This window comes from Dendrobates tinctorius, unplaced genomic scaffold (assembly GCF_039654945.1).
Source record: "Dendrobates tinctorius isolate UK_male_01 unplaced genomic scaffold, ASM3965494v1 ptg000134l, whole genome shotgun sequence".
Lineage (NCBI taxonomy): Eukaryota > Metazoa > Chordata > Amphibia > Anura > Dendrobatidae > Dendrobates > Dendrobates tinctorius.
This window is the reverse complement of record NW_027361802.1, coordinates 14,659,239-14,684,566: the sequence shown is the minus strand read 5'-3', so window position 1 is coordinate 14,684,566 and position 25,328 is coordinate 14,659,239. Positions and strand designations below refer to the sequence as shown.

Here is a 25,328-nt window from a genome sequence, read left to right as displayed (position 1 = left end):
TCTCATCAGAAAAGAAAAATGACAAATTCCAAGTTGTACTATAAATGATATACAGTATATCACCTATCCAAATGATATGTGATAAATGTATCATCGCTAGGGGCCATACTGCTTGGACTACTACCAATCATGTTGTCTATTGTGGATTTTGACATGTGTTTAGGATCACAATCCATTTGTAGAAGCCATTCTCTTTTCAATTTCAACTTTTTTTTTATAGATGGTGTTATGTTTCCATCAAGAATTTGTTGAAATTTAATTGAATCCATTCTTCCCTCTACCCAGGAAATGTTCCTTGTGCCATTCTTTTCCTGAAAATCTGTGCCCTTTTTTCTTTGATCATAGTGGTCAAAGAGTTCTATTTTAAACTCATCAGTCCACAGGACTTGTTTCCAAAATGCATCAGGCTTGCTTAGATATTCTTTTGCATACTTCTGACTATTAATTTCTCAGTGAGGATGCCAAAGAGGTTTTCTTCTGATGGCGCAAATATGACCTTCATAAAGGCTATATTTGCGCAGGTGTCTCTGAACAGTAGAACAAAGAACCACAACGCCAGTATCTGCTAAATGTTTCTGAAGCTCTTGTAGTCAAGTGGGGGTTCTGATTTGCCTCTCTAGCAGTCCTATGAGCAGCTCTCACAAATATTTCTTGGTCTTCCAGATCTTATCTTAACCTCTATTCTTACTGTTAACTGCCATTTCCATTTTAATTTTCTTTCTTTTTACAAATTTTTTAATTTTTCCACCGCTTAACTAAAAAAAACTATGCATATTTGGTATTGGACAGTCATATTGGCAGGTCAGCTTTTACCATATAGTAAACAGTGAATGAAAAAAAAGACATTTTTTTCCTGTTTTCCAGTACACTATGTGGTAGAATAAATGGTGTTGTTCAAAAGTACAACTCTTCCCGCCAAAAACAAGCCCTGACAACAGCTGTGTTAACAAAAAAATAAAAATGTTATGGCCCTTAGAAGAGGGGTAGAAAAAAAAACTGAAAATCAACATGTCATGAAGTTGTTAATGAATCCTGAAATACCCTATAAAAGGGTTGTGAGAATTCACTGTCTGTAGTAATGGTGGTTACACTAATGTTTATTTTGTACAAGGGACTCTGGGACCTTTTAGCAAGTATCCTGTGGAAAGGTAATAAATATTGTTTTTGGAACAGCAAACCCATTAGGAGATTTGATTGCAACATGACAACCAGTGTTCATACTAGGGAGCATTAGCACAATTCCTGATTGTGGATATTATTCAGTAGAAGGCTTAGTTTCTTATTGGGCTAGGGATGTTTATTCTACCTAGAATATTAAAGGTTGGAACTTTAAGAATGAGGGGGGAGTGGCCTGAGCTCTGGTATGTGAGGACGCAGGAGGCCTGAGCTCCTGCACTGCTACTCATCAAAGCGACTTTAAGGCAGACAAGAGGCTTCTTCTACTCTATTTAGAACTACTCCTTATATTGGACTGCTTAATCTGACACCAAGATTATGGAACTCAGACAAGAACTACTTAAGATATTGATTCTTAGAGCCAGTGGTTGAGGCCCTGCAGAGTTCCACAGAGGCAGAAGCTTATACAACCATTGCTTCTGAAGACCGGGTGCCTGGATTAGCACAGAGAACATCCGTGGATGGTGAGGATTTATTTTTTAAATGCTTTGGGACTGAAATTTGTCCATTTGGTCGGGGCACATCGGAGTGGAGCCTCTGTGGAGCCGGCAGTGCTGTAACGCAACCGGACATAGCAGGAGACGTATGTGTGCAACAGACTTTTAAATAGAGAGAAATAAGATACGGTTCCTTCTTCTTTTGTTATTTTTTATCAGACTTGCTCTTTTTTGTCATTTTGAGACCAAAATCGGGTCTCTGGAACGAGGCGTATCGCAAATATTATCTACAGAAGCCGGTGGGTTAGAAGATCTGTGCCTGACTGTGTACGCGACAGGATCCTTTTACCAGAGAAGATCTGGACTTGGGTCCTGTTTCATTCTTGTTTCTGGCATATATGCTTATTCCAAGGAATTTTTTAAGATCAAAACTGTTTTTTTAAGCAAGGCACAGCGGAGATAAAGCCGATAGAAGATGGCGGGGCAAGAGATTTTCAGAGGCAGGGATTCCCTCTGCATTGCCTGTGACGTAAGCTGTTGAAGATCCATATTAGGACATTCCTGTGGAGTCCCTACAGGATCCGATGCTGAGCCAAGGGACTTCCCGGTGAACAGCTGTCAGCTGAAGCGAAGATTGGTGCTCCTGTAGAAGACATCGTGGGACTCACTTACTTCTTTTGGACAATTTGGGATCAAGTCTGGGTCTCTGGAGTGAGGTATACCTGTGCTGAGGTCTGAAGAAACTAGCAGGGGAGGAGAGCTGCTGAGATGGGGATTCCCTCTGCACTGCCTGCAGATAAGGAGACCTGGTGCCCAGTGTTTGCTTAAGTTTATCATCTTTTTCTTTTGGGTGATAAGAGCTCTTGCTATATAGTATATACGAGGTACAAGAGGCTACTATACTCTTTTAGACGTGGGCACAAATATATGGGGAGTCCCATTCTGCTGACTGGAGTTTCCTAGTGTGATATCAGTGTAGACTATTATTTGGACAGAGTCGCCACAGTAGAAGTTAGGGACTCCCTGAAGTGAAGCTTTTTATAAGACAAGCTGTCATTGGTTAAGGGGATCCCTACCTGCGACGTCAAGGATCTGAAGATTCTTATTTGGGCATCTACATATGTTATATCAGTGAGATCCCTAGAAGCCTGCCAAACAGAAGCATTGCCAGTGGATTATAAGGCTACTTTCACACTTTAGTTTTTTGACGTTAGCTGCCATTCGGCTAAGATTAAAAAAACGGATCCGTTTCCGTTTGAGAAAAAACGGATGCACCGGATCCTTTTTTTGACGGATCCGTTTTCAGTTACCAATGTCTGAATTTAAAGTAATAGGACTCTGGAAAGGGGAGAGGGAGGGGGAGAGAGGGAGAGCGAGAGTGAGATTTTTGTCGCCACTTACTGGGTTAATATTCATGGCAAAAAAAGCCTGTTTAAAAAAGTGGTCTGGCACAGGAAAAAAAAGTTGCATGTCAAGTTTTTTCCTGACACCGCAGCGTCACTTTTTGTCGGATACTGCACAAGCCGGATGCGCCACGTGTGTATGCAGTGCAATGGGGCACCCATGTAACTCAATGGGGAAAACACCGGATCCGTTGACTCAGATCGCCGGATCCGGTTTTGCAAATTTTTGACACAGGGCACCGGATTCAGAAAGCCGGAAGTGTGAAAGTAGTCTTACAAGGAATCCCTTCTTCTGACGTCAAGGTACTGAAGATTGTTTGGGCATTTACAAGCGTGCATCAGCGTGAGCCCTAGAAATCTGCGGATTACATGCGCTGAGGAGGCTGAAAGTCTATTTTACTAAGTGTGAACTTACTTATCTATATTAGTATTCAATTGCCACCCTACAAATATAATAAACTACTGTTGTTATTGTTAAATAACAAACCACTAAATATACACTCACTGGCCACTTTATTAGGTACACCATGCTAGTAAGGGGTTGGACCCCCTTTTGCCTTCAGAACTGCCTCAATTCTTCGTGGCAGAGATTCAACAAGGTGCTGGAAGCATTCCTCAGAGATTTTGGACCATATTGACATGATGGCATCACACAGTTGGCGCAGATTTGTCGACTGCACATCCCTGATGCGAATCTCCCGTTCCACCACATCCCAAAGATGCTCTATTGGATTGAGATCTGGTGACTGAGGAGGCCATTTGAGTACAGTAAACTCATTGTCATGTTCAAGAAACCAATCTGAGATGATTTGAGCTTTATGACATGGCGCATTATCCTGCTGAAAGTAGCCATCAGATGTTGGGTACATTGTGGTCATAAAGGGATGGACATGGTCAGCAACAATACTCAGGTAGGCTGTGGCGTTGCAACGATGCTCAATTGGTACCAAGGGGCCCAAAGAGTGCCCAGAAAAAATTCCCCACACCATGACACCACCACCACCAGCCTGAACCGTTGATACAAGGCAGGATGGATCCATGCTTTCATGTTGTTTACGCCAAATTCTGACCCTACCATCCGAATGTCGCAGCAGAAATCGAGACTCATCAGACCAGGCAACGTTTTTCCAATCTTCTACTGTCCAATTTCGATGAGCTTGTGCAAATTGTAGCCTCAGTTTCCTGTTCTTAGCTGAGAGGAGTGGTACCCAGTGTGGTCTTCTGCTGCTGTAGCCCATCTGCCTCAAAGTTCGACGCACTGTGCGTTCAGAGATGCTCTTCTGCCTACCTTGGTTGTAACGGGTGGCAATTTGAGTCACTGTTGCCTTTCTATCAGCTCGAACCAGTCTGCCCATTCTCCTCTGACCTCTGGCATCAACATGGCATTTCCGGCCACAGAACTGCCGCTCACTGGATTTTTTTTCTTTTTCGGACCATTCTCTGTAAACCCTAGAGATGGTTGTGCGTGAAAATCCCAGTAGATCAGCAGTTTCTGAAATTCTCAGACCAGCCCTTCTGGCACCAACAATCATGCCACGTTCAAAGGCACTCAAATCACCTTTCTTCCCCATACTGATGCTCGGTTTGAACTGCAGGAGATTGTCTTGACCATGTCTACATGCCTAAATGCACTGAGTTGCCGCCATGTGATTGGCTGATTAGAAATTAAGTCTTAACACACAGTTGGACAGGTGTACCTAATAAAGTGGCCAGTGAGTGTATTATACAGCGCTATCTAGTAGAGATTTTGGGACAGTCTGAAGATTTTATCTGGTATTTATATATCTTCTATTAATAGTTTTCCTATGCAAAGAGGCAGAATACGTTCTGCTTTCAGATATTATAATATTTCAAGAGACAGGATTTAGTTATCGTTGCTGTATTGGCAATATTTTCAGTCCTGCTCCTAATATTATAAACAAGGGGTTTCTTAGCATAGCTCATGCCAATTTCCTGCTGTCAATAATCTTTCTGTATGGTTATATGTAAACTACTTTAAAGGGATTCTACAATCTTTGCTAAATATTGATTTATATTTCTATAGCATTATAAGAGATTTGATTCAAACATATTCTATTATACTTTGTAGTATTTGTTATATTTAGTTTCATTTTTTTCCCTCTTTAATAGTTATTCTCTTATAAGTTATATTTAGAGGGAATAGCCCTAGCTGGAGCATATATTCTATATTTTTGGAGATATATGTATTATTTCTAGACGTGTCTCTTCTAGAATTTTAATAAGGAATAAATTCTTGGACTTTAAGTGCGCTGCCAGACAGATTCAATAACCACACAAGGTTAAAAAAGTTAACCCTTTAATCCCTACGCGTTTCGAAGCATAACGCTTCTTCTTCAGGGGTTGATACATGACTACAGAGAGCTGTCATCGCATTTATACATACAAGATTCAAATTTGGCGCCCTCAAAGACACGAGGTGCGCCGCAAAGGTCAAAGATCAAAATAATTCAAGCGTCAAGAGTTCATAAAGGTTAAACATTCCCTAATTAAAAAATAAATCTTTATTATATTTTGCAGATAAAAGAAGAAAAAAAGAAAAGAAAAAAAGGAAAAAAGATGATAAAAAATGAGGGAGAACGGGAAGAAAATGAACCCACGACGTGAGAGCAAGAAAAAAGATCAAAGTCCAGCGAACACACCACTACACCAAGGAGAGTGCACGAATTTAGAAAAGAAATTATAATCCAACAATCGGAATGAATCTCCGAAATAAATATTTGTAAAAGTGATAATTAAATACTACATGCATATGTATGATTAAAAATACGCTAAAAGGAATTAATGTATAGATAATAAATAAAAATAAAAATAAAAATAAAAATAAAATTATAAAATGTGTCACCAATTATTTTATTTCAAATTCCTTGAGAAATCAGTGGCGTGGGCCAATGGGCAAAAAAACCACAAGCAGAAGAAACCAAGATCGCATACCGCAGAAGGGGAAAAAAAGGAAAAAACAAAAAAAGAAGCAATACTTTAAAGAATTAAAAATATATTTTATATTGTATATGTATTAAAAATGAGAAACTATATAACGAGGTCCACTTAAACATGAATTAATTAATATAGAAAAAGAAAATCTGTATGCAAGCAAAAATTAAGAACAGAAAAACGCATTATTGATTTTATTTCAGAAGTCTATTTGGGATACGAGGTTCTAATAGCATGAACCAGACCAACAGAAAAAAATTGTATGAAACGAAAAAATGAAAAATAAGGATCATAAAACCAAGGGAAAGTATAGAGAAAATTAACACCTTAGTTTCCAGAAAAATGACACATTGCATTAAATATAAAAGAAAAGCACGATATGTAAAAATTAAAAATTGCGTCAACGTGCATACATGAATAGATAAAAATATTATTATAATATGCAAAAAAAAAAAAAAAAAAACGTGTAATTGGTGGAATTATTCAAAAGAAGACAGGATTTGAAAAGCATATACCCGATTAACCAAAATAAATTAATGAAAGGTTATAGTATGTATGGGTGAGATTAACCCATTGTGTGGGTGTAAAAAATTGTGCTGGGAAAAAAATATATATACGTTATGTTAGAAAAATTTTTTTTATTATATATATATATATTGGAAAACGATTATACTATTGCGTATTTGTGAAAAATATGAACATATGAAAAAAGAATGAAGATGAAAATGTGTCTATGTGAAGAAAGATTGGGGAACATAGACCCGAATAAGCAAAAATAAAATAGCAGAAAGCGAAAATGTGGGGGAAATTAACCCATCACTCCAAATGAAAAAAAGGGAAAGGACCACGTGTGTGAAACGTGAAGGAGAGGGATACACACCAAAATCACAGTGTATGGAGAGACATGAAATCAAAAATTATATAATGAAATTGTACAATGAAAATATATAATAAAATTGTACAATAAAACTCATAAATATATCTGATTACAGAAGACAATAAATGGATTAAACAATTAGTGGAAGTTACAGATAACAGAAAAAAAGAGAATATCAAAGAAACACTTCAGAAATTTCATTTAACCCATTAGGTTTCAGAGTGTTCAACCTATAAATCCAGAAGATTTCTTTCCTGTTTAGTTGTCCCATCCTGTCAGGATGGTTAAAGGGAATCTGTTCGATGGGACTAATCTTTAATCCTTGAGGGTTTTTGTCATGTTTCAATAAGAAATGTCTAGATAGACCATGCAAAAGAAAGCCCTTTTTAATATTGTGTCTATGGGAGTTCATTCTAAGATGTAGCGGAAAGAAAAATTGTGCTTGTTGCAGTAACATTACACATAGAATGAAATATTTCAGGTCCACTACTACAGATGAATCTTTTCCTATCCGTGATTTCCTTAATTGCACTTCTGAATATGTTATTTATTTAATTGAGTGTGACTGTGGGAGACAATATGTTGGCAGAACCACACAACCGCTACATCTTAGAATGAACTCCCATAGACACAATATTAAAAAGGGCTTTCTTTTGCATGGTCTATCTAGACATTTCTTATTGAAACATGACAAAAACCCTCAAGGATTAAAGATTAGTCCCATCGAACAGATTCCCTTTAACCATCCTGACAGGATGGGACAACTAAACAGGAAAGAAATCTTCTGGATTTATAGGTTGAACACTCTGAAACATAATGGGTTAAATGAAATTTCTGAAGTGTTTCTTTGATATTCTCTTTTTTTCTGTTATCTGTAACTTCCACTAATTGTTTAATCCATTTATTGTCTTCTGTAATCAGATATATTTATGAGTTTTATTGTACAATTTTATTATATATTTTCATTGTACAATTTCATTATATAATTTTTGATTTCATGTCTCTCCATACACTGTGATTTTGGTGTGTATCCCTCTCCTTCACGTTTCACACACGTGGTCCTTTCCCTTTTTTTCATTTGGAGTGATGGGTTAATTTCCCCCACATTTTCGCTTTCTGCTATTTTATTTTCGCTTATTCGGGTCTATGTTCCCCAATCTTTCTTCACATAGACACATTTTCATCTTCATTCTTTTTTCATATGTTCATATTTTTCACAAATACGCAATAGTATAATCGTTTTCCAATATATATATATATAATAAAAAAAATTTTTCTAACATAACGTATATATATTTTTTTCCCAGCACAATTTTTTACACCCACACAATGGGTTAATCTCACCCATACATACTATAACCTTTCATTAATTTATTTTGGTTAATCGGGTATATGCTTTTCAAATCCTGTCTTCTTTTGAATAATTCCACCAATTACACGTTTTTTTTTTTTTTTTTTTTGCATATTATAATAATATTTTTATCTATTCATGTATGCACGTTGACGCAATTTTTAATTTTTACATATCGTGCTTTTCTTTTATATTTAATGCAATGTGTCATTTTTCTGGAAACTAAGGTGTTAATTTTCTCTATACTTTCCCTTGGTTTTATGATCCTTATTTTTCATTTTTTCGTTTCATACAATTTTTTTCTGTTGGTCTGGTTCATGCTATTAGAACCTCGTATCCCAAATAGACTTCTGAAATAAAATCAATAATGCGTTTTTCTGTTCTTAATTTTTGCTTGCATACAGATTTTCTTTTTCTATATTAATTAATTCATGTTTAAGTGGACCTCGTTATATAGTTTCTCATTTTTAATACATATACAATATAAAATATATTTTTAATTCTTTAAAGTATTGCTTCTTTTTTTGTTTTTTCCCCTTCTGCGGTATGCGATCTTGGTTTCTTCTGCTTGTGGTTTTTTTGCCCATTGGCCCACGCCACTGATTTCTCAAGGAATTTGAAATAAAATAATTGGTGACACATTTTATAATTTTATTTTTATTTTTATTTTTATTTATTATCTATACATTAATTCCTTTTAGCGTATTTTTAATCATACATATGCATGTAGCATTTAATTATCACTTTTACAAATATTTATTTCGGAGATTCATTCCGATTGTTGGATTATAATTTGTTTTCTAAATTCGTGCACTCTCCTTGGTGTAGTGGTGTGTTCGCTGGACTTTGATCTTTTTTCTTGCTCTCACGTCGTGGGTTCATTTTCTTCCCGTTCTCCCTCATTTTTTATCATCTTTTTTCCTTTTTTTCTTTTCTTTTTTTCTTCTTTTATCTGCAAAATATAATAAAGATTTATTTTTTAATTAGGGAATGTTTAACCTTTATGAACTCTTGACGCTTGAATTATTTTGATCTTTGACCTTTTCGGCGCACCTCGTGTCTTTGAGGGCGCCAAATTTGAATCTTGTATGTATAAATGCGATGACAGCTCTCTGTAGTCATGTATCAACCCCTGAAGAAGAAGCGTTATGCTTCGAAACGCGTAGGGATTAAAGGGTTAACTTTTTTAACCTTGTGTGGTTATTGAATCTGTCTGGCAGCGCACTTAAAGTCCAAGAATTTATTCCTTATTGAACTGTGGTGCGGTTCCGCTGTGGACCGTTGGACGTGCAGCAGGCTGACTTACTATGCAGGCTTTACTTTCTCTTTGAGAAGGTGAGTATAATACTTTCAGTATTTGTACATTTTACCCGGATAAGACCCTATTGCGCTTTTGTTTCAACCCCTTAGTGAATATAATTTCTTCTAGAATTTTATAACTTATCTCGGCGGAGATAATAGTTCTTTTAGTTTTGAGAGTTTATTAAACAAACAAAATGGACACAGGAGGAGTTAAATTTAAATCTTCTCATAAGAAAAATGAACCGTCCATTAGTAAGAACCAAAAATCAAGAGACTCCACATATCTACCGTATTCAAAGTCCTTAGAGGATTTTCCTAATTTAACTAGCCCTATCAATTCAAGGTCTCCTCTAAAACGAGAGGAAACAAAGACTAATAATCCTTCTACTGTTTCATATAGTAGAATTTTGAAAGAAGGTAATGATCAAACAATTTTAACCCCCAAAACACACATAGATCTTCTTCTTCCCATAATGGAAGATAAGAATAGGAACAAAACTAAATATTACATATTAAATGCAGGAATGGAGGAAGAAATAGACCTCTCAAAGTCAGGTAAAAGGAAAGGTCCGGGCGATCGGGAAAAAAATCTATAACAACAGACTCAGATAGGGCTTTTCGTGTGGGATAAATCCTCAGAAGCACTAACAGACAACCGACTTTCTCCTCTGTTAACTATGATGATTTCCTCACCTCAGAGAGACAGGACACCAAAGGATTTATGAAAAATTTCTGCAGATCCCTAAATGATTCTATAAGAATCGGTTTTGAGACACAAAATAAAACCCTACAAGAAGTTTGTAAACATTTTACTCAAAGATTTGAAGAAAATGAAAATAGAATTCTAACAGTGGAAAATAAAACAGACTCCCTTATAAAACAAAACTTGGACCTGAGGGCAGAAATTCAATCTTTGAAATCTAAGTTAACTGACTTGGAAGATCGCAGCAGAAGGAACAATTTAATAATTAGAGGAATTCCAGAAAATATTCTGCAAAGCGAACTTTCAAACTATACTAAAGCAATGTTTAAAAAGGCTACCCCATCTCTGACTGAGTTAGAGCTTACTATCAATAAGATTCACCGCTTGTCACGTCCGAAAAGTATACACCCGGACAAGCCGAGAGACATCATCCTGCACTTACATTTTTTTGAGATAAAAGAAAAGATGCTAAAATTCATTAGAGAAAGGGGCTCTTTCCCAACCCCTTACACACATATCAAGATTTTCCCTGATTTTGCTACTATGGAAGCTAGGGAAGCCTTCAGAGAAACCACTTCCAAGATTACAAATTTGGAAATTCCATATAGATGGGGATTCCCCACTAAATTACTACTCGGGTATAAAAGTAAAAATATCCCATTCAATAATCCTGAAGAAGGTTTAAATTTTGCTATTTCCCTTCAGGAAGAGTAAGTACATAAAGATAAAGGTTGATCTTTAGCCTTGCTATTTGTCTCCTGTTTCATTTTTTTAATTATTTTTCTTTAAAACAGGCCATTGATATGGAATATTATATAATAAGTGAAGCTATTCTCATAGTAATTTGAGTGGCAGTGTGGGAACTTAGATACAATTTTTGCCCTCAAACCCAGGAGAGAAACCACTGTGGGTGTAATCCTCCAGGAGGACTCTTGCTATGAATGGGTCACTGAGGAGGATGGCAGGAACAGGCTAAGCCACCAGAAGACCAGAGAGGTTGGTAACTAAGCAGATTGCAGACCCCTGATCCTATCCACACAACTAGCAGTAGCCGTGGAGCGTTCCTACGGTGCCCTAGATGCTTCGTCACAGCCGGAGGACTAACTAAGCCTAAAGACAGAAAGATGAAATCTAAACTGCCCCGGAGAAGATCCCCAAAGGAATAGACAGTCCCCAAACATATATTGTTGGTGAGACAAGATGAGACACAAACACAGGCAGAGATCAGACTGAGCAAACGGTGGGGCCCAAGCTGTCTAGACAGAACAGGAAAGAAAAAGATACTGTCTGCAATCACACACAAAACCCTAAAGAAGTCCAACACTTCTGATATACAAAAAAACCTGAGATCACACGATCTCACCCCCGCTAGATCAGCACTCTGGTATAAACTGGCAGCAAGCAAAAAGATACTAACATAACAGGAGACTGAATAAGCTGCAACATATGCGGCAGGGCCCAGCGCTGCCCCCAGCAGGGAGCACGCTGAACCGAAACAGCAAAACAGAAAGCAAAAAAAGACACAACCAGATTAGATGCAAAGGATTAGCAAAAGAATCACTTAGCTGAACATACAGATCAGGAAGGGGACAAAAGAGCTCCAAACACACAGAGAGGAAAAAATCACCAGCAACCTTCAAGAGCAGCCAGCTCCATTATATGCTCCCAGCCAGCAATCCCAGATTCCCAATTATCATCGTCAGGTGGAGAACCTCCATCCAACTGGCCAGCTCCACTACTCTCAGTAACCACCAGAGGGAGCAGAGGGAGCTTCGACTCAGAAATCCAAGCAAGGGAGTTCACAACATACTCTAGTGAGTTATTTAATTTTTTTATGTTTTTTCTTTTTCTTTTCTCTCATTTTTAGTTTTTTTTACTTTTGATACTTTTTAGGTACTAGGTTAACTTTTTCTTTTTAAGTTCTTTCTTCCCATCCAGACTTACAGCTATATTTATCTATAAAGAACCTAGAGTAGTTACATTATGAAAATTAAGATCCTTTCCTACAATGTCAGGGGACTAACTAGTCCCTACAAACGCTTCACAACCTGGAAAGAAATTAAACATTACCGAGCTGACATTATTTGTCTACATGAAGTCAAACTGGGCTGAGATAATCATCCTATTTTTCAACATAGAAATTACCCACATATGTTTAAATCGCTTAAAGAAAAAAAGAAGGCAGGGGTTATCACCATTGTTAATAACAACGTCCCTTTTCATCTAATAGATGAAAAGAGTGATCCTCAGGGAAGGTTCCATATTCTCATTTGCAACCTGAACTTCAAACTATGCACTATTTATGCTCCAAACAAAGACAAATTGCCTTTTTTAATAGGTTAATAAAAAAAAATCAACGAGGTTAAGAAAGGGGATTTAATAACAGTAGGCGAGTTTAATATGGTTCCGGACAATTATCTAGACTGTTCCTCATCGGCATGTCAAGCCTCACAATTCCTTAATAATTGGATTATTCAGAATGAATTCTTCGGCATTTTCCGCTGTCTAAATACATCCTCCCATGAATATGCCCACTACTCTGATGAGCATAAAACCTCCTCTAGAAAAGACCTATTTCTAACTGATGTATTTTCTTTATCTAAATTTAAATAAATTGACATCTTAAAAAAATCTTTTTCAGATCACTCACCAGTTATGGGAGAATTTGTACTAGGGCCCCCTATAGAAAATACATTTTTATGGAAATCTAATTCAACCTTATTTAAAATTCTGGAGTGCAGGGCAATAATAGAAAATACTATTAATAACTACTTTAAAGACAATTCTTCGAATGATATAAACCCGTTCACTCTATGGAACGCCCACAAAGCGGTTCTTAGGGAATGTCTTATTCAAATATCCTCTAGATACGAAAAGAAAAATAGAGAAAAAAATATTTATTTACAATCCCAAAAAAAATTAAAAGAAGATCTGCAAAATAATCTAACTAGTCCATCCTCTGATATTCAGTTGAAGATATTAAAATTGAGACAAGAGCTCAGATCAGAAATTTTTGCTGAATTTGACTCAGTTATTAGAGCTTCAAAATTTAAAGTATATTCATCAATCAACAAGCAGACAAGATACTGTACATGATGTACATAAAGCAAGAACGGCTGAGAAAAAGAATAGTTAAAATTAAATCTCCATCAGGAGATATCAAAACCCATTCATTGAATATTGCAAATACTTTTGCAGACTTTTTTTAACAACCTTTACAAGACACCTTAACTTTTACTTCAGATATGGATACTATTGATTCTTTCTTATCGAGCTTGAATCTCTCACAAATAAATCCGTAAGATCTAGATTTCATAAATCAACCCTTTAGTGTAGAGGAGATAATGAATACAATGAACAAACTTAAACCCCAAAAATTCCCAGGTCCTGATGGGTTCACTAACGAGTATTTTAAAACCTTCTCAAACGTTATCTCCCCTTATTTAAATCACTTATTTAATCATGCTTCTTTACTAGGTTCATTCCTAAAGAAATGCTAGAAGCTTCTATAATCATGATACCAAAAGATAAAAGAGGTATAGAAAAGGTACAGAACTATAGACCCATTTCCCTTATAAATGGAGATATAAAAATGTACTCAAAAATTTTAGCAGATCATTTAAAAAATCTTCTTCCTCATCTGATCAAAGACAATCAAATTGGTTTCATCGCTGGACGACAAGCCTCAGATGGAACTAAAAGGATACTAAACATACTCAATTTAATAAAATCATCAAACATCCCTTCTCTAGTCATAACTAGAGTTGAGCGAAACGGGTCGAAAAAATTCAAAAGTCGCCGACTTTTGGCAAAGTCGGGTTTCATGAAACGAAACCCGACCCTAGGCCACGAGGTCGGCGACTTACGCGCCAAAGTCGCGTTTCAAAAGTTTGTTTTGCGCTCTTTTTCAGCCAATCAGGATCCACGGACACTGTGGGCAACGTGATGACCTAGGCACGGGTCACCACCATCTTTCAGAAGGGCATGCAAGTGATTGGCTTGCTTTGGTGGGCGTCACAGGGGGTATAAAAGGGCGTGCACGCCGACCGCCATCTTACTTCTGCCGATCTTAGTATAGGGAGAGGTTGCTGCTGATTCTGTAGGGAGAGCGTTAGGCAGGGAAGAAGACAAAAAAACTGCTTCTGCTGCTAGCGATTTGGCCTGCACAACACACAAGTCACTGTGTGTGCAGTGCAAGGGGAGGCTATATTGTGGTGTATCAGTGGTGTTGGTTGTTGGGCTGCCTTTTAAGGCTTCCTGAATCCTGACACGCTGGCATTGCTGTTTACCCACTGATCCGCAAACTGCTTTTTTAAAAGCAATCCAATCTCCCTTATCCTCTAGTCACTTTTGTCACAGCTGTGCCATCGAGCCTGTCACATAGCGCTCAGATATCAGTGGGCCTCACACAATCCACAAGTGTCCAGTGTCCAAAAGTGTGCGCAGAGATTCAAAATCTCCATTATCCTCTCGTCACTTTGGTCACAGGCAGCTGTGCCATCGAGCGTGTCACATAGCGCTCAGATATCAGTGGGCCTCACACAATCCACAAGGGTCCAGTGTCCAAAAGTGTGCGCAGAGATTCAAAATCTCCATTATCCTCTCGTCACTTTGGTCACAGGCAGCTGTGCCATCGAGCGTGTCACATAGCGCTCAGATATCAGTGGGCCTCACACATTCAACAAGTGTCCAGTGTCCAAAAGTGTGCGCAGAGATTCAAAATCTCCATTATCCTCTCGTCACTTTGGTCACAGGCAGCTGTGCCATCGAGCGTGTCACATAGTGCTCAGATATCAGTGGGCCTCACACAATCCACAAGTGTCCAGTGTCCAAAAGTGTGCACAGAGATTCAAAATCTCCATTATCCTCTCGTCACTTTGGTCACAGGCAGCTGTGCCATCGAGCGTGTCACATAGCGCTCAGATATCAGTGGGCCTCACACAATCCACAAGTGTCCAGTGTCCAAAAGTGTGCGCAGAGATTCAAAATCTCCATTATCCTCTCGTCACTTTGGTCACAGGCAGCTGTGCCATCGAGCGTGTCACATAGCGCTCAGATATCAGTGGGCCTCACACAATCCACAAGTGTCCAGTGTCCAAAAGTGTGCGCAGAGATTCAAAATCTCCATTATCCTCTCGTCACTTTGGTCACAGGCAGCTGTGCCATCGAGCCTGTCACATAGCGCTCAGATATCAGTGGGCCTCACACAATCCACAAGTGTCCAGTGTCCAAAAGTGTGCGCAGAGATTCAAAATCTCCATTATCCTCTCGTCACTTTGGTCACAGGCAGCTGTGCCATCGAGCGTGTCACATAGCGCTCAGATATCAGTGGGCCTCACACAATCCACAAGTGTCCAGTGTCCAAAAGTGTGCGCAGAGATTCAAAATCTCCATTATCCTCTCGTCACTTTGGTCACAGGCAGCTGTGCCATCGAGCGTGTCACATAGCGCTCAGATATCAGTGGGCCTCACACAATCCACAAGTGTCCAGTGTCCAAAAGTGTGCGCAGAGATTCAAAATCTCCATTATCCTCTCGTCACTTTGGTCACAGGCAGCTGTGCCATCAAGCGTGTCACATAGCGCTCAGATATCAGTGGGCATCACACAATCCACAAGTGTCCAGTGTCCAAAAGTGTGCGCAGAGATTCAAAATCTCCATTATCCTCTCGTCACTTTGGTCACAGGCAGCTGTGCCATCGAGCCTGTCACATAGCGCTCAGATATCAGTGGGCCTCACACAATCCACAAGTGTCCAGTGTCCAAAAGTGTGCGCAGAGATTCAAAATCTCCATTATCCTCTCGTCACTTTGGTCACAGGCAGCTGTGCCATTGAGCGTGTCACATAGCGCTCAGATATCAGTGGGCCTCACACAATCTACAAGTGTCCAGTGTCCAGAAGTGTGCGCAGAGATTCAAAATCTCCATTATCCTCTCGTCACTTTGGTCACAGGCAGCTGTGCCATCAAGCGTGTCACATAGCGCTCAGATATCAGTGGGCCTCACACAATCCACAAGTGTCCAGTGTCCAAAAGTGTGCGCAGAGATTCAAAATCTCCATTATCCTCTCGTCACTTTGGTCACAGGCAGCTGTGCCATCGAGCCTGTCACATAGCGCTCAGATATCAGTGGGCCTCACACAATCCACAAGTGTCCAGTGTCCAAAAGTGTGCGCAGAGATTCAAAATCTCCATTATCCTCTCGTCACTTTGGTCACAGGCAGCTGTGCCATCGAGCCTGTCACATAGCGCTCAGATATCAGTGGGCCTCACACAATCCAAAAGTGTCCACTGTCCACAAGTGTGTGCAGAAATTCTAAATCTCCCCTGTCCTATAGACACCTTGTACCTTGTTTTACATTACTATATAGTTTGTTGGATTTTGTCTACATTTCTACCAAAAATGAGGAAGGTTGGTGAAAGAGGCAGTGGAATTGGGCGGGGGTTGGCAGCTGGTAATGATGGTGTTGGTGGTGGATCTGATGGTAGTGGCAAGAGCAAAATAGGACCGAATGCAGGAGGTGCTGACCCTGCGTCATCGTCTGGCTACATAAGGCCTCGAACGCTTAGTTTTCTAGGAGTTGGCAAACCGCTTTTAAAGGCAGAGCATCAGGAAAAAGTTTTGTCTTACATTGCTGACTCAGCCTCCAGCTCTATCGCCTCCTCTTCTTCAGTTGTATAAAGTAAAAGCACTGAGTCGTCATTGGAGGCTCATGTTCATGAACCACACCTTTCCTTGTGTCCTTCACCCCAACCAAGATTGAAGGATGACGCAGGCCATACTACTGATTACTCCATGGAGCTGTTTTCACATACCATGCCTGGATTATCAAGTGAAATGGTGAATTATCCAGGCCAAGATGAATCTGACATGGAGTGCACTGATGCACAGCCGCTGATGGATGATTCTGCTGGTACATTCACTCAGAGCACTACATTGTCCTCGCAGTGTACAGAGCCAGATTTTGACCCTGATGAGACTCAGGTGCCCCTTCCCGCACACTATACCACCATGCACGGTGACACAGAGAAAGGTGCACATGACATAGAAGAGGAGGTGATGGATGACCCAGTTGTTGACCCAGATTGGCATCCATTGGGGGAAGAGGGTGCTGCTTCCAATAGCTCAGATGAGGAGCATCCACAGCAGACATCGACATCGCAACAGCTGTTATCTGGCAGGCCCGGAGCACTCCAAAGACAGGTTCCAAACATCAAAAGAGTTGCTGGACAGCTTGTCCAGAGGGTCAAAAGATCACAGCGTGCTAGGCCGCAAAATGTCTGCCAAAGTAGGAAGAGTGCAGTGTGGCACTTTTTTGAACAAAATCCTCATGATCAGGCCAAGGTTATCTGTAAGAAGTGTGCAAAGACCTTTAGCCGAGGGAAAAATCTGAAAAATTTGAATACCAGTTGCATGCTTAGACATTTAACCAGCATGCACTTGCAAGCGTGGACACAACACCAAACCTCAAGTGCCACATGTGCAACTGATCACAGCGAAGGTAGTCAGCAACGCTACATTGTTTCCCCTACTGTAAGCACACCGGTTAGCACAGCAGCAAATGTTGAGGTGTCGTTGCAAGACCACAGCAGTCAGGGAATCCCACTGTTATATCAACTAAAGACTGATTCTAGGCCATCAGAAAGAACACCAACTCCATCACCATCATCAACCCTCTCTCAGTCCGCCCTGTCCACCGCTACTTCCACCATATGCAGCTCTCAAGTCCAGCTCACCCTCCCAGACACTATGAGTAGGTCAAGAAAGTACTCAGTCTCTCATCCACGTACACTGGGTTTGAACGCCCACATTGCCAAACTAATCTCGTTTGAGATGATGCCCTTTAGGTTGGTGGAAAGCACAGCTTTCCGCGAACTCATGGCCTATGCAGTACCACACTATGACCTACCCAGTCGCCACTTCTTCTCTCGCAAAGCCATCCCAGCCCTCCACCATCATGTGAAAGACCGCATTGTCCATGCACTCAAGCAGTCAGTGAGCGGAAAGGTGCACCTCACAACTGATGCATGGTCAAGTCGGCATGGCCAGGGCCGTTACGTGTCCATCACTGCGCACTGGGTTAATGTGGTGGATGCAGGGTCCACAGGGGACAGCGGTGGTGGGACAGTGCTGCCTAGCCCACGGTATAGGAAACAGTTGGCTGTAGGCGTTCGACCCTCCTCCTCCTCCTCCTCCTCCTCCAGAAGCGAAAGCTCGTCCACAGAGCGCAGTCGTACGAGCACTCCATCTGCAGCTGCCACTGTTGCACACGATGTGTCCCCCTATCGAGCAGCTAGTGGAAAGCGTCAGCAGGCTGTGTTGCAGATGATGTGTTTGGGCGACAGACACACCGCCGAGGTGCTGGCCGAGTACTTGAAGCGACAAACTGAGTCATGGCTGGGCAGTGTACATCTTGAGGCAGGCAAGGTAGTTAGTGATAACGGCCGTAATTTTGTGGCAGCCATAGCCCTTTCAAAACTCAGCCACATACCTTGCTTGGCTCACACCTTGAACCTGGTGGTGCAGTGCTTCCTCAAAAATTATCCGGAGTTAACAGCCCTGCTCCAGAAGGTGCGAAGACTGTGCGCGCACATCCGCCGGTCGCCTGTACACTCCGTTCGTATGCAGAAGCTGCAGCGATTGCTCCACCTTCCCAACCACCGCCTCATTATCGACATTGCAACAAGGTGGAACTCCACCCTGCACATGGTGGAGCGGCTGTGCGAGCAGAGGCAGGCCATAATGCATTTGTGGGAGGATACACGGCCAGGCACTTTGAGAGCAGACATGGAGTTGACAGGCGTGCAGTGGTCGAAGCTGAAAGACCTTTGTAAAGTCCTTCAGTGTTTTGAGGAATGCACACGGCTGGTAAGCGCAGACGACGCCATCCTAAGCATGAGCATCCCACTTATGCGTCTGCTCATGCAAACTTTGACGCACCTTAAGGAGCAGGCGTCTGCAGCCAATGTTGATGAGGAGGAAGAGGAGGAGGGAATCCTTGATGACATTCAGCCATTGTCTGCTCAAGGACCTCTCCTGGACGAGGTGGAGGAAGAAGAGGAGGAGGAGGAGGATGATGGGGATGATTACTTAGGGGAGGAGGATGCATCTCGTGGGGCAAGTGAAAATGTTGGCGTGGCAAGGTCTGGTACAGGGTTTGTGCGTGACTGGAGGGATGTGGATTTGCCAGAAAGTGCTCCTCCACCCAGCACTCGCAGTGCATCATTGACACCGGGAACATTGGCCCACATGTCAGATTATGCCTTGCGGATCCTAAAAAGGGACCCCCGCATTGCCAAAATGATGAACGATGACGACTTCTGGTTGGCCAGCATCCTGGATCCACGCTATAAAGGCAAATTACAAAACATCATGCCACAGGAGAACCTTGACCTAATATTGGCTAATAAACAAGCAACTCTGGTAAATCGGTTGCTTGAGGCATTCCCAGCACACAGCAGCGGTGATGGTTCTCACACGAGCCGTACGGGCCGGGGGCAGCTTGGCAGAGGTGTTCGTGGTGCACACAGCAGAAGTGGCGTTGGAGACAGGGGTTTCATGACAATGTTGTGGACTGATTTTTCAAATACCGCTCACACAACTGGTAATACTGCATCGATGAAAAGTGACAGGAGACAGCAGTTGTCAACTATGGTTACAAACTACTTTTCCTCCCATATCGATGTTCTCCCACACAGGTCATTCCCCTTTGACTATTGGGCCGCTAAACTGGACACCTGGCCTGAATTGGCCCAATATGCCTTACAGGAGCTCGCTTGCCCAGCTGCAAGTGTGCTATCGGAAAGAGTCTTCAGTGCAGCTGGATCAATCCTGACAGAAAAAAGGACCCGTCTGTCAACCCAAAATGTGGATGATCTAACCTTCATTAAAATGAACCACGCATGGGTTTCCAAGGATTTTGTCCCACCTTCCCCTGATGACACATAGGGTGACAGAAAAATGGCTTGCTTTGGTCCACCTCTTCCTGGTACTTCACCTATTTCGCCTTTTGCATCAGCTGAATGTCCAACATCAACATATGCCACTTTCTAAAACTCCCTAACTGTGCTGCCTCCCCCCCCATGGCCGGGGTCACCACCTACCGCACGACACCGTGCGAGTGCCGTTGCCCTGGACAGGTGGGTAGGCCGACTCTTGGGCGCGGGCACTGGCACAGGGTCCCTCATAGTGCAATCAAGTGTCTCTGACGGTGGTGGTGCACACCCGCCGTCAGACACACCGCTGTACTATGAGGGGCCCAGTGCCAGTACCGACGCCCACGAGTGGGCCCCCCTTGCTTGGGCAGGGCCCCAGCATTTGCAATCTTTACCTCTCCCTGCTCCTCCGCTGTGTAATCTGGGCCGTCAAATCCATACTGTGCCTGACACCGTCTGAGCCTGCCTCCTGAGACATATATTTTGAATGTGTACGCTATCCATACATGTTATCCGGGGATACGGTACCCTTTCTAACCTTTGTGCAATCACGTGCAATCCATACTGGGCCTAACACCGTCTGAGCCTGCCTCCTGAGACATATATTTTGAATGTGTACGCTATCCATACATGTTATCCGGGGATACGGTACCCTTTCTAACCTTTGTGCAATCACGTGCAATCCATACTGTGCCTGACACCGTCTGAGCCTGCCTCCTGAGACATATATTTTGAATGTGTACGCTATCCATACATGTTATCCAGGGATACGGTACCCTTTCTAACCTTTGTGCAATCACGTGCAATCCATACTGGGCCTGACACCGTCTGAGCCTGCCTCCTGAGACATATATTTTGAATGTGTACGCTATCCATACATGTTATCCAGGGATACGGTACCCTTTCTAACCTTTGTGCAATCACGTGCAATCCATACTGGGCGTGAGAACGGCTGGCGAGCTGTTAAGCAAGCTACAGCACCTGTCCAGACAAGTACAGGGATTCCCTAGCGAGGAGACTTATTTGATTGTTTTCAATGTTGGGACAGCAATTTTTGGGGAGCACTATACTCTGGAGAATGATAGATGGGGCCCACCATACACTGGAACATTCCAAAGGTGGACATCAGACACTGGAGCAGCATTTACAGGGCCCATTATACACTAGAGCATTAGAAATGGGGCCCATTATGTTTGGAGCATTATTTGGGCCCATAAGACAGTGGAGCTTCATCCATGGGGACCAACATATACTGTAGCATTATGTGGAGCTCATCATATACTGTTTCAAACATTATATGGGACCAATGATTCTGTATGGAGAAATAGATGGGCCTCGTCATGAGATGTAAAAAGTGAGGTATTTTTCATTGTACTATACCGCTATTTATCTGCCGTATCGGAGCATGATGAGTTGTGGTATGTGTTAAAGGGGCGCTCTTTCGCCCAGGGCACATGAAAACCTGCAGCCAGCCCTCCCCCCCCACAACTTTAGCCAAATAACCCCCATTTTTCAGTGCGTAACTTGTATTATGAAGTTAATTAAGGTTGACAAGCTTAAGTAAGAAGAATTGATGCTTTTGGCATTCAAATGGGCACTGTAGGTGTGTTTCCTGTCCTCCTCTCACTGCCGACTTTTATTCCCCATTGACTTACATTAGGTTTCGTGTTTCGGGACGACCCCGACTTTTCCCTATAATCGGACGATCTTGCTCGACCCGACTTTTGGAAAAGTCGGGTTTCACGAAACGAAACGCGACCCTAAAAAACCAAAAGTCGCTCAACTCTAGTCATAACTCTTGATGCAGAAGGCCTTTGATAGGTTAAATTGGACATACTTAAAAGCAACTTTATCTAAATTTGGCTTTTTAATAAATTAATTTCTTCTGTTTTCGCCCTCAGGCCCAAAGCGCAAAAATTATTTCAAATAATCACCAGTCTAAAACATTTCCAATAACAAACAGAACGAGACAGGGGTGCCCTTTATCTCTCTTACTATTTGTGCTTACAATTGAACCCCTTGCAGTGAAAATTAGGACAAATAATTCTATTTCCTGGATTAAAACTCAACCCCGCCATCATAAGATGATTTTATTCGCAGATGATCGATTTATGACAATTTCAGATCCCATAAACTCTATCAAGGCTTTGATGTTGGATCTAGATCTATTCTCAAGAATCTCGTATTTTAAAGTTAATCCTAGAACACAAGTAAAAAATTTTACATTTCAATATGAATCATTATATGATTAGAGGAATAAAAGACCAAACAAACTTTCTGTAGGAAGATAAAGTAATTGTATACCTGGGAATCATTCTCACAAATAAATTACAATCAATAATCCCACTTAATATAGAAAATGTCATTAAAACCATATCTAAGGATTTCTCGAACTTTAAACTTCTTGACCTATCTTTGCTAGGAAAGATTTTAGATGTGAAATCCTTTATTTTACCAAAAATTTTATATATTTTTAGAACCATACCCCTAACTATACATATTTCATTACTAACAAAAAATGAAAACTTGATAAAGTCTTTTGTTTGGAAAGACAAAAGGGCGAGAGTAGCAACAGAAATTCTTCATAAAAGGAAAAGCAGCGGAGGTTTAGCCCTACCAAATATATGGGCTTATTATCAAGCAACTCTAATTGAACATAGTCAATATTGGTTCAGAGAGAGTCCATCTTCAGCGTGGATCGATTTAGAGCAAGCTCAAAATAATTATAATTCCTTAAGGGATCTACTCTTTAATCATTTATTGGAGACATCTTTAGGGGATCACCATAATTTAATATTCCAGGCTATAGTATCTGCCTGGAAATTAACACAAATGGGGAGAAAAGAACACAGACTAAGCTATATTAAAAACTACCCGTTATCTCTAGTAGCTTCAATATACATTACAGTATAAACTTTCAATTCCAAATATATGGTTTTAATATAAAATAAAAAAGGTTGGGGATATACATAATGGTGATAATTTAATCTCTTTTAGTGAGATTAAGAGTAAATTCAACTTGCCTTCATTGGAATTCTTATTTTTCACTATTTTAATAGAAAATATTTAAAAAGTACTACGCAGTAGAGCTTTAAATTTGGATATTGTTTCTACATTTCAAAGTAATCTTAATCACAAAACTACGTGAAACCTTAAAAACACCTATAATTACTTTAACAAAGATACGATGGTAACTAGAGATGAGCGACTTTGCCTTTTTTCGGGTCGAGTCGGGTTTCATGAAACCCGACTTTCTCAAAAGTCGGGTCGAACAAAATCGGCCGATTATCGTGAAAAGTCGAAGGCCGACTGAAGCACGAAACCCAGTGCAAGTCAATGGGGAACCAAGGTCGGCAGGGAGTGGAGGACAGGAAACACACCTACAGTGCCCATTTTAATGCCAAAAACTTCAATTCTTATTACTTAAGCTTGTCAACCTTAATTTACTTTATAATAATAGTTAGGCATTGAAAACTGGTGGTTATTTGGCTAAAGTTGTGGGGGGGGTAGGGCTGGCTCCAGATTTTCGTGGGCCCTGGGCCAAAGAGTATCACTGGGCTCTTTTAACACATGCCACAATTCATGATCCTCTGATACGGCAGAGAAATAGCGGTATAGTACAATGAAAAATACTTCACTTCTTACATCTCATGACTGATATCCATTTGAAATTCTCCAATAGCTCCAAAAAAGGACAGTATATTACTCCATACAGTATTATGGCCACCGCATAGTGCGCTATACAGAGTAATGAGGCCCATATATTTCTCCATACAGAATCATTGATCCCATATAATGTTTGAAACAGTATATGATGAGCTCTACATAATGCTACAGTATATGTTGGTCCCCATGGATGAAGCTCCACTGTGTTATGGGCCCAAATAATGCTCCATATATAATGGGCCCCATTTCTAATGCTCCAGTGCATAATGGGCCCTGTAAATGCTGCTCCAGTGTCTGATGTCCACCTTTAGAATGCTCCAGTGTATGGTGGGCCTCATATATCATTCTCCAGAGTATAGTGCTCCCCAAAAATAGCTGTCCCAACATTGAAAACAATTAAATAAGTCTCCTTGCTAGGGAATCCCTGTACCAGTCTGGACTTCTCATCGTCCCCATCTTCCATGTCACTGCACTTGGACTGTTTAGGCAGAGGGCATAAAGACGTGATGTCATCGCGCTCTCTGTTCAGAATGTCGCTGTCAGGAAACGCGGAAGACGTCGCGGCGGTGGAGCAGGGAGAGGTAAGTATTTCAACTTTGCAAGTGCCGTGATCCTGAGCAAGCAGGGGGGACTCACTCATTGGCGACGGCACTGGCACAGGGCCCCTCATAGTACGGCGGTGTGTCTGACGGCAGGTGGGCCCTCCCACCGGCAGAGACACTTTGACGTACTATGAGGGGCCCTGTGCAAGTGCCGTCGCCCATGTGTATGCCCCACCACCTGCTCAAGGAACCTGCACTTTCATCTGCACCTTCCTCTTTGTCACCGTGTAAGGTGGTATAGTATGCGGGAAGGGGCACCTGAGTTTCATCAGGGTCTGATTCTGCCTCAGTACACTGCGAGGACAGTGTAGTGCTCTGAGTGAATGTACCAGCAGAAAAATCTAGCAGTGGCTATGCATCAGTGCACTCCATGTCAGATTCATCTTGGACTGGGGAATTCACGATTTGACTTGCTAACCCAGGCATGGTATGTGAAAAGAGCTCCATGGAGTAATCGGTAGTGTGGCCTGCCACATCCTTCACTTTTGGTAGGGGTGAAGGACACAAGGAAAGGTGTTGTTCCTGACCAGGAGCCTCCATTGACGACTCAGTGCTTTTATTTTTTGAAACTTCAGAAGAGGAGGCGAGAGAGCTGGAGGCTGTGTCAGCAATGTAAGCCAAAACTTGTTCCTGAAGCTCCGGCTTTAAAAGTGGTTTACCTACTCCCAGAAAAGAGAGCCTTCGAGGCCTTGTGGAGCCAGATGATGATGCAGGCTCAACACCTCCTGCCTTAGGTGCTATTGTGCTTTTGCCATTACCAAGAGATGCAACACCACCACCACCACCATCAGGACCAGCTGGCAACCTCCGCCCACTTCCATGGCGTCTTCCACCAGACTTCCTCATTTTTGTGAAAATGTACCCAAAATACCACCAGCTATATGGTACTTTAAAAAAAGGTTGAAGGTGTATCTACTCTTGGTGAG

General features: G+C 41.3%; 1 protein-coding gene across 1 annotated transcript in view; it reads right to left on the bottom strand.

Moving 5' to 3' along the window:
* LOC141048334 (transmembrane channel-like protein 2-B) overlaps positions 1 to 25,328 on the bottom strand; it is a 198,415-nt gene that overhangs the window by 64,833 nt on the left and 108,254 nt on the right. The window lies entirely within an intron of this gene.